Here is a 10,000-nt window from a genome sequence, read left to right on the forward strand (position 1 = left end):
GCCTGTAACCCACTAGGATAATTTAATATATATTATCACTAGCAGCCTATGTAAACTACCCACTAGGATAATTTAAGACAGATCAAACTAGTTGTAGAATCATTCATTCACAGTTAATTTTTTTTAATGACCACACATCTTCCATTAAAACCTCGATGTGTCTCTCTCATGCGCTGCGCAAAGGGCTCCTCTGTCCAACTCTAGAGGGAGGAGATTTGATTTGTAGGTTTTCATGACGTATGTGCAGTCGGAGGTGCTGTCACAACAGGAGAGGGCGGAGTCAGGAGAGGCACGGCTCAGCGGTTCACCCAGAGGTCAGTCCCTCCAAGTCCCTCCAAGTCCCTCGACCGACCCAGCGGCTCTAGGTGCAGCCATTCCCCCTGTCGGGTTTAACTTCTCTGGGCTTGTTAAGGGCGGGAGGCTCGGTAGGTGGAGTTATATCCATCCTGTGAAAAAAAAACACCCTTAAGTGTTGTTTTTTTTAAGTTGAATGGGAAACAAAGGGACATTTATTATGTCAGATTTGTATTGAAATGAAAAGGTGTGAGAGGAGAGAAAAGGGGATTTAGAACGGTTGTAATGTGTATGGGCCAACCACTGATCTGACCAGCTGGTTATTACCTCATAACACATCGCAGGGTGGAAAGGAAGACACGTCCCAAATACCACTCTATTCCCTATATAGTGCACTACTTTAGACCCTCGTCCCTCATAGTGCACTACCTGGTCAAAGGTAGTGCACTATAAAGGGGATAGCATGTCATTTGGAACTGAGTCAAAGTTTCTTGGTCTGTTTCTGGCTTCTTCACCGACACGGGAAGCTCCTCTTTATTCAAAAAGGTACAATTGGAAACTATTCAATTCGATTAACTTTGTCAAATATACCAATTTAAAACATCAACGAGGACAAAAGGAATGTTTCAGGTTGGTAAACTCTATTACATAATTCCCTCATCACCTGATCATTATATAAACATCCTGTATATAAATGCTCAATAAATAACAGACTTTACATCCTGTATATAAATAACAGACTTTACATCCTGTATATAAATAACAGACTTTACATCCTGTATATAAATGCTCTATAAATAACAGACTTTACATCCTGTATATAAATAACAGACTTTACATCCTGTATATAAATGCTCTATAAATAACAGACTTTACATCCTGTATATAAATGCTCAATAAATAACAGACTTTACATCCTGTAAATAAATAACAGACTTTACATCCTGTATATAAATAACAGACTTTACATCCTGTAAATAAATAACAGACTTTACATCCTGTATATAAATAACAGCCTTTACATCCTGTATATAAATGCTCTATAAATAACAGACTTTACATCCTGTATATAAATGCTCTATAAATAACAGACTTTACATCCTGTATATAAATGCTCTATAAATAACAGACTTTACATCCTGTATATAAATGCTCAATAAATAAAAGACTTTACATCCTGTATATAAATGCTCTATAAATAACAGACTTTACATCCTGTATATAAATAACAGACTTTACATCCTGTATATAAATAACAGACTTTACATCCTGTATATAAATAACAGACTTTACATCCTGTATATAAATAACAGACTTTACATCCTGTATATAAATAACAGCCTTTACATCCTGTATATAAATAACAGCCTTTACATCCTGTATATAAATGCTCAATAAATAACAGACTTTACATCCTGTATATAAATAACAGCCTTTACACCCTGTATATAAATGCTCAATAAATAACAGACTTTACATCCTGTATATAAATAACAGACTTTACATCCTGTATATAAATAACAGACTTTACATCCTGTATATAAATAACAGACTTTACATCCTGTATATAAATAACAGACTTTACATCCTGTATATAAATGCTCTATAAATAACAGACTTTACATCATGTATATAAATAACAGCCTTTACACCCTGTATATAAATGCTCAATAAATAACAGACTTTACATCCTGTATATAAATAACAGACTTTACATCCTGTATATAAATAACAGACTTTACATCCTGTATATAAATAACAGACTTTACATCCTGTATATAAATGCTCTATAAAAAACAGACTTTACATCCTGTATATAAATGCTCTATAAATAACAGACTTTACATCCTGTATATAAATGCTCTATAAATAACAGACTTTACATCCTGTATATAAATGCTCTATAAATAACAGACTTTACATCCTGTATATAAATGCTCAATAAATAACAGACTTTACATCCTGTATATAAATAACAGACTTTACATCCTGTATATAAATAACAGACTTAACATCCTATATATAAATGCTCTATAAATAACAGACTTTACATCCTGTATATAAATAAGACTTTACATCCTGTATATAAATGCTCTATAAATAACAGACTTTACATCCTGTATATAAATGCTCTATAAATAACAGACTTTACATCCTGTATATAAATAACAGACTTTACATCCTGTATATAAATAACAGACTTTACATCCTGTATATAAATAACAGACTTTACATCCTGTATTTAAATGCTCAATAAATAACAGACTTTACATCCTGTATATAAATAACAGCCTTTACATTCTGTATATAAATGCTCAATAAATAACAGACTTTACATCCTGTATATAAATGCTCAATAAATAACAGACTTTACATCCTGTATATAAATAACAGACTTTACATCCTGTATATAAATAACAGACTTTACATCCTGTATATAAATAACAGACTTTACATCCTGTATATAAATAACAGACTTTACATCCTGTATATAAATAACAGACTTTACATCCTGTATATAAATAACAGACTTTACATCCTGTATATAAATAACAGCCTTTACATCCTGTATATATAAATGCTCAATAAATAACAGACTTTACATCCTGTATATACATAACAGACTTTACACCCTGTATATAAATAACAGACTTTACATCCTGTATATAAATGCTCTATAAATAACAGACTTTGCATCCTGTATATAAATGCTCAATAAATAACAGCCTTTACATCCTGTATATAAATAACAGCCTTTACATCCTGTATATAAATGCTCTATAAATAACAGACTTTACATCCTGTATATAAATGCTCAATAAATAACAGACTTTACATACTGTATATATAGTACTAGTCAAACGTTTGGACACACCTAATCATTCCAGGGTTTTTCTTTATTTTTACTATTTTCTACATTGTAGAATAATAGTGAAGACATCAAAACAAAACCGTGAAAGAACACATATGGAATCATGTCGTAACCAAAAAAAAGTGTTAAACAAATCAAAATAATCTTTATATTTGAGATTCTTCAAAGTAGCCACCCTTTGCCTTGATGACAACTTTGCACACTCTTGGCATTATCTCAACCAGCTTCATGAGGTAGTCACCTGGAATGCATTTCAATTAACAGGTGTGCCTTGTTAAAAGTTAATTTGTGGAATTTCTTTCCTTTTTATTTTTCATATATATATATTGTAAATATTCAACAACAGTATAATACAGCTAGAGTAAGTAATACAACAAAAGGTTTTTCCACCCTCCCCAGCCGCCAAAATAAAAAATACATTAAAACAATGACAAATGACAAAATAAAAAATACATTAAAACAATGACAAAATAAATACAATTAGAATAGTAATAATACTAATAATGACTAAATAGGACAAATGACAAAAGAGACCAACATAGACACAAACAAAACCGACAGTACATTAGAGAGACAATAGCTACATCGATCGTCTTCGCCAACACCCATCACCTGGAGCCAGCAACTCTTGTGGGTTGAATACGCCCACAACACCTTCCCCTCCTCAGCGACGGGTCTCTCGCCTTTCGAGTGTTAGATGGGTCATCAGCGCCTTCCCTTAGCAAGAGGTCAGCATACCATCGGCCCAGATATTCGTCCGCCGCTGTCGCCGTACCTGGAAGAGAGCTCTGTCTGCTCTTCTCAATACCACCTCCAGGTATCAACGACAGGTGTACCGCCACCGGATCCCTGCTCCCCGCTACCGTCTCTCCCCGCTACCGTCTCTCCCCGCTACCGTCTCTCCCCGCTACCGTCTCTCTCCGCTACCGTCTCTCTCCGCTACCGTCTCTCTCCGCTACCGTCTCGCCCCGCTACCGTCTCTCCCCGCTACCGTCTCTCCCCGCTACCGTCTCTCTCCGCTACCGTCTCTCCCCGCTACCGTCTCTCCCCGCTACCGTCTCTCTCCGCTACCGTCTCTCTCCGCTACCGTCTCTCACCGCTACAGACTCTCCCCGCTACCGTCTCTTCCCGCTACCATCTCTCTCCGCTACCGTCTCTCCCCGCTCTCTCTCCGCTACAGTCTCTCCCCGCTCTCTCCCCGCTACCGTCTCTCCCCGCTACCGTCTCTCCCCGCTCTCTCCCCGCTACCGTCTCTCCCCGCTATCGTCTCTCCCCGCTACCGTCTCTCCCCGCTCTCTCTCCGCTACCGTCTCTCCCCGCTACCGTCTCTCCCCGCTCTCTCCCCGCTACCGTCTCTCCCCGCTATCGTCTCTCCCCGCTACCGTCTCTCCCCGCTCTCTCTCCGCTACCGTCTCTCTCCGCTACCGTCTCTCCCCGCTACCGTCTCTCCCCGCTACCGTCTCTCTCCGCTACCGTCTCTCTCCGCTACCGTCTCTCTCCGCTACCGTCTCTCCCCGCTACCGTCTCTCCCCGCTACCGTCTCTCCCCGCTACCGTCTCTCTCCGCTACCGTCTCTCCCCGCTACCGTCTCTCCCCGCTACCGTCTCTCCCCGCTACCGTCTCTCTCCGCTACCGTCTCTCACCGCTACAGACTCTCCCCGCTACCGTCTCTTCCCGCTACCATCTCTCTCCGCTACCGTCTCTCCCCGCTCTCTCTCCGCTACAGTCTCTCCCCGCTCTCTCCCCGCTACCGTCTCTCCCCGCTACCGTCTCTCCCCGCTCTCTCCCTGCTACCGTCTCTCCCCGCTATCGTCTCTCCCCGCTACCGTCTCTCCCCGCTCTCTCTCCGCTACCGTCTCTCCCCGCTACCGTCTCTCCCCGCTCTCTCCCCGCTACCGTCTCTCCCCGCTATCGTCTCTCCCCGCTACCGTCTCTCCCCGCTCTCTCTCCGCTACCGTCTCTCCCCGCTACCGTGTCTCCTCGCTATCGTCTCTCCCCGCTACCGTCTCTCCCCGCTCTCTCTCCGCTACCGTCTCTCCCCGCTACCGTCTCTCCCCGCTCTCTCTCCGCTACCGTCTCTCCCCGCTCTCTCTCCGCTACCGTCTCTCCCCGCTCTCTCTCCGCTACCGTCTCTCTCCGCTACCGTCTCTCTCCGCTACCGTCTCTCCCCGCTACCGTCTCTCCCCGCTACCGTCTCTCCTCGCTACCGTCTCTCCTCGCTACCGTCTCTCCCCGCTACCGTCTCTCCCCGCTACCGTCTCTCCCCGCTACCGTCTCTCTCCGCTACCGTCTCTCCCCGCTCTCTCCCCGCTACCGTCTCTCTCCGCTACCGTCTCTCCCCGCTACCGTCTCTCCCCGCTACCGTCTCTCCCCGCTACCGTCTCTCCCCGCTACCGTCTCTCCCCGCTACCGTCTCGGGCAGAGGGTATGGCTGTACACTCGCGATCTGTCCTCTCCGGGCGGAGTCCCACAAACTGTCCCACAATTTTATCGTCCCTTTCGCCATCTCTAAAATCCGTAGTATACAAACCCTCCGAAAACATCCCACTTTTCATGTATCAAGGATTAAACCTCTGTCTCCCTGACCCTGACCCTGCCTCTCCTGACCCTGCCTGCCCTGACCCTGCCTGCCCTGACCCCGCCTGCCCTGACCCCGCCTGCCCTGAACCCCGCCTGCCCTGACCCTGCCTCCCCTGACCCCGCCTCCCCTGACCCCGCCTCCCCTGACCCCGCCTGCCCTGACCCTGCCTCCCCTGACCCCGCCTCCCCTGACCCCGCCTGCCCTGACCCTGCCTGCCCTGACCCTGCCTCCCCTGACCCCGCCTCCCCTGACCCTGCCTGCCCTGACCCCGCCTGCCCTGACCCTGCCTGCCCTGTCCCTGCCTGCCCTGCCCTGACCCTGCCTGCCCTGACCCTGCCTGCCCTGACCCCATGCTGCCTCCTGCTCAGACAGGTTTCTATAAGCAGCAGTTCCATGCTGCCTCCTGCTCAGACAGGTTTCTATAAACAGCAGTTCCATGCTGCCTCCTGCTCAGACAGGTTTTAATAAACAGCAGTTCCATGCTGCCTCCTGCTCAGACAGGTTTCTATAAACAGTTCCATGCTGCCTCCTGCTCAGACAGGTTTCTATAAACAGCAGTTCCATGCTGCCTCCTGCTCAGACAGGTTTCTATAAACAGTTCCATGCTGCCTCCTGCTCAGACAGGTTTCTATAAACAGGAGTTCCATGCTGCCTCCTGCCCAGACAGGTTTCTATAAAAAGCAGTTCCCTGCTGCCTCCTGCTCAGACAGGTTTCTATAAACAGTTCCATGCTGCCTCCTGCTCAGACAGGTTTCTATAAACAGCAGTTCCTTGCTGCCTCCTGCTCAGACAGGTTTCTATAAACAGCAGTTCCTTGCTGCCTCCTGCTCAGACAGGTTTCTATTAACAGTTCCATGCTGCCTCCTGCTCAGACAGGTTTCTATAAACAGTTCCAAACAGTTTCCTGCTCAGACAGGTTTTAATAAACAGCAGTTCCTTGCTGCCTCCTGCCCAGACAGGTTTTAATAAACAGCAGTTCCTTGCTGCCTCCTGCTCAGACAGGTTTCTATAAACAGCAGTTCGCTGCTCAGACAGGTTTCTATAAACAGCAGTTCCATGCTGCCTCCTGCTCAGACAGGTTTCTATAAACAGTTCCATGCTGCCTCCTGCTCAGACAGGTTTCTATAAACAGTTCCATGCTGCCTCCTGCTCAGACAGGTTTCTATAAACAGTTCCATGCTGCCTCCTGCTCAGACAGGTTTCTATAAACAGCAGTTCCATGCTGCCTCCTGCTCAGACAGGTTTCTATAAACAGCAGTTCCTTGCTGCCTCCTGCTCAGACAGGTTTCTATAAACAGCAGTTCCATGCTGCCTCCTGCTCAGACAGGTTTCTATAAACAGTTCCATGCTGCCTCCTGCTCAGACAGGTTTCTATAAACAGTTCCATGCTGCCTCCTGCTCAGACAGGTTTCTATAAACAGCAGTTCCATGCTGCCTCCTGCTCAGACAGGTTTCTATAAACAGTTCCATGCTGCCTCCTGCTCAGACAGGTTTCTATAAACAGCAGTTCCATGCTGCCTCCTGCTCAGACAGGTTTCTATAAACAGTTCCATGCTGCCTCCTGCTCAGACAGGTTTCTATAAACAGCAGTTCCATGCTGCCTCCTGCTCAGACAGGTTTCTATAAGCAGTTCCTTGCTGCCTCCTGCTCAGACAGGTTTCTATAAACAGTTCCATGCTGCCTCCTGCTCAGACAGGTTTCTATAAACAGCAGTGTAATATTTGATCCTTCGCCGATGACGCACTGTAGTGAACTGAGCACTTCCTGCATCGCGTAGTCAGGACCAGAGTCAGGCTCAGGGGCCTTGTGCACCCCAAGAATCTGAGGGGCACAATGTATGTCGCTGGGGAGGGGTCCGTTTTGGGGCTAAACAGCCTGTTCCTGTATTCTAGCCATAATCATTGTTTTATTCTGTGTAAAAAATAAAAAAGTGTATATTTCTGCATATCTAAGCATACCTTTTGAGCGGTCTGTATCCCCCTGACTGGTTATATTGTTAACTAAATACGCTTCTCTGCACCTCTGCTAAAATCTGGGGAAATGATTGAAAGGAATGCGAGTCTTCTTCAATACATTTAGTAACTACCAACCTTGCCGGCAAAGATTGATTTGATCAATCAAAATGTATTTATAAAGCCCTTTTTTTTTTTACATCAGTGGATGTCACAAAGTGTGTGTACATGAACACAGCCATCTGATGGGCAAGTATGAAAGAGAAAGCACTAATAGGCCTACATTGCTGACTAGTCCATTATAACAGGCAAATATAGCTGCATTGTGAAGAATGAAATCCGTTTCAGTCAGGTATCTACTGTCAACTACTAACATAATCTAATCCGTTTCAGTCAGGTATCTACTGTCAACTACTAACATAATCTAATCCGTTTCAGTCAGGTATCTACTGTCAACTACTAACATAATCTAATCCGTTCAGTCAGGTATCTACTGTCAACTACTAACATAATCTAATCCGTTTCAGTCAGGTATCTACTGTCAACTACTCACATAATCTAATCCGTTTCAGTCAGGTATCTACTGTCAACTACTAACATAATCTAATCCGTTTCAGTCAGGTATCTACTGTCAACTACTAACATAATCTAATCAGTTCAGTCAGGTATCTACTGTCAACTACTCACATAATCTAATCCGTTTCAGTCAGGTGTCAACTACTAACATAATCTAATCCGTTTCAGTCAGGTATCTACTGTCAACTACTAACATAATCTAATCCGTTCAGTCAGGTATCTACTGTCAACTACTAACATAATCTAATCCGTTCAGTCAGGTATCTACTGTCAACTACTCACATAATCTAATCCGTTCAGTCAGGTATCTACTATCAACTACTCACATAATCTAATCCGTTTCAGTCAGGTATCTACTGTCAACTACTAACATAATCTAATCCGTTTCAGTCAGGTATCTACTGTCAACTACTAACATAATCTAATCCGTTTCAGTCAGGTATCTACTGTCAACTACTAACATAATCTAATCCGTTCAGTCAGGTATCTACTGTCAACTACTAACATAATCTAATCCGTTTCAGTCAGGTATCTACTGTCAACTACTAACATAATCTAATCCGTTTCAGTCAGGTATCTACTGTCAACTACTAACATAATCTAATCCGTTTCAGTCAGGTATCTACTGTCAACTACTAACATAATCTAATCCGTTCAGTCAGGTATCTACTGTCAACTACTAACATAATCTAATCCGTTTCAGTCAGGTATCTACTGTCAACTACTAACATAATCTAATCCGTTCAGTCAGGTATCTACTGTCAACTACTAACATAATCTAATCCGTTTCAGTCAGGTATCTACTGTCAACTACTAACATAATCTAATCCGTTTCAGTCAGGTATCTACTGTCAACTACTAACATAATCTAATCCGTTTCAGTCAGGTATCTACTGTCAACTACTAACATAATCTAATCCGTTTCAGTCAGGTATCTACTGTCAACTACTAACATAATCTAATCCGTTTCAGTCAGGTATCTACTGTCAACTACTAACATAATCTAATCCGTTTCAGTCAGGTATCTACTGTCAACTACTAACATAATCTAATCCGTTCAGTCAGGTATCTACTGTCAACTACTAACATAATCTAATCCGTTTCAGTCAGGTATCTACTGTCAACTACTAACAATCTAATCCGTTCAGTCAGGTATCTACTATCAACTACTAACATAATCTAATCCGTTCAGTCAGGTATCTACTGTCAACTACTAACATAATCTAATCCGTTCAGTCAGGTATCTACTGTCAACTACTAACATAATCTAATCCGTTTCAGTCAGGTGTCAACTACTAACATAATCTAATCCGTTCAGTCAGGTATCTACTGTCAACTACTCACATAATCTAATCCGTTCAGTCAGGTATCTACTGTCAACTACTAACATAATCTAATCCGTTTCAGTCAGGTGTCAACTACTAACATAATCTAATCCGTTTCAGTCAGGTAGCCTAAACCCCTTTACCTCTCTGGCAGGCAGATGTTGACTAAATCAAATGAAATGGGGTAGTAGTGTAGATATCCTGTCAGGACGGCTTGTTGTTCAGCCAGCTGTTTCGTGACGCCAGGGAAACCTTCACAGCTGGGTCCTTCACAGTATTTCTGCCTGCTGGCTGAGAGAGCACGACAGATCCCTCTCTTCACCGTGTCTTGTACTCTGCAGGGGGAGCTAGGACTGTGTACGTTCGTCTGCTGAGAGAGCACGACAGATCCCTCTCTGCA

The sequence above is a fragment of the Salvelinus fontinalis genome, chromosome 1 (genome assembly GCF_029448725.1).
Source record: "Salvelinus fontinalis isolate EN_2023a chromosome 1, ASM2944872v1, whole genome shotgun sequence".
Lineage (NCBI taxonomy): Eukaryota > Metazoa > Chordata > Actinopteri > Salmoniformes > Salmonidae > Salvelinus > Salvelinus fontinalis.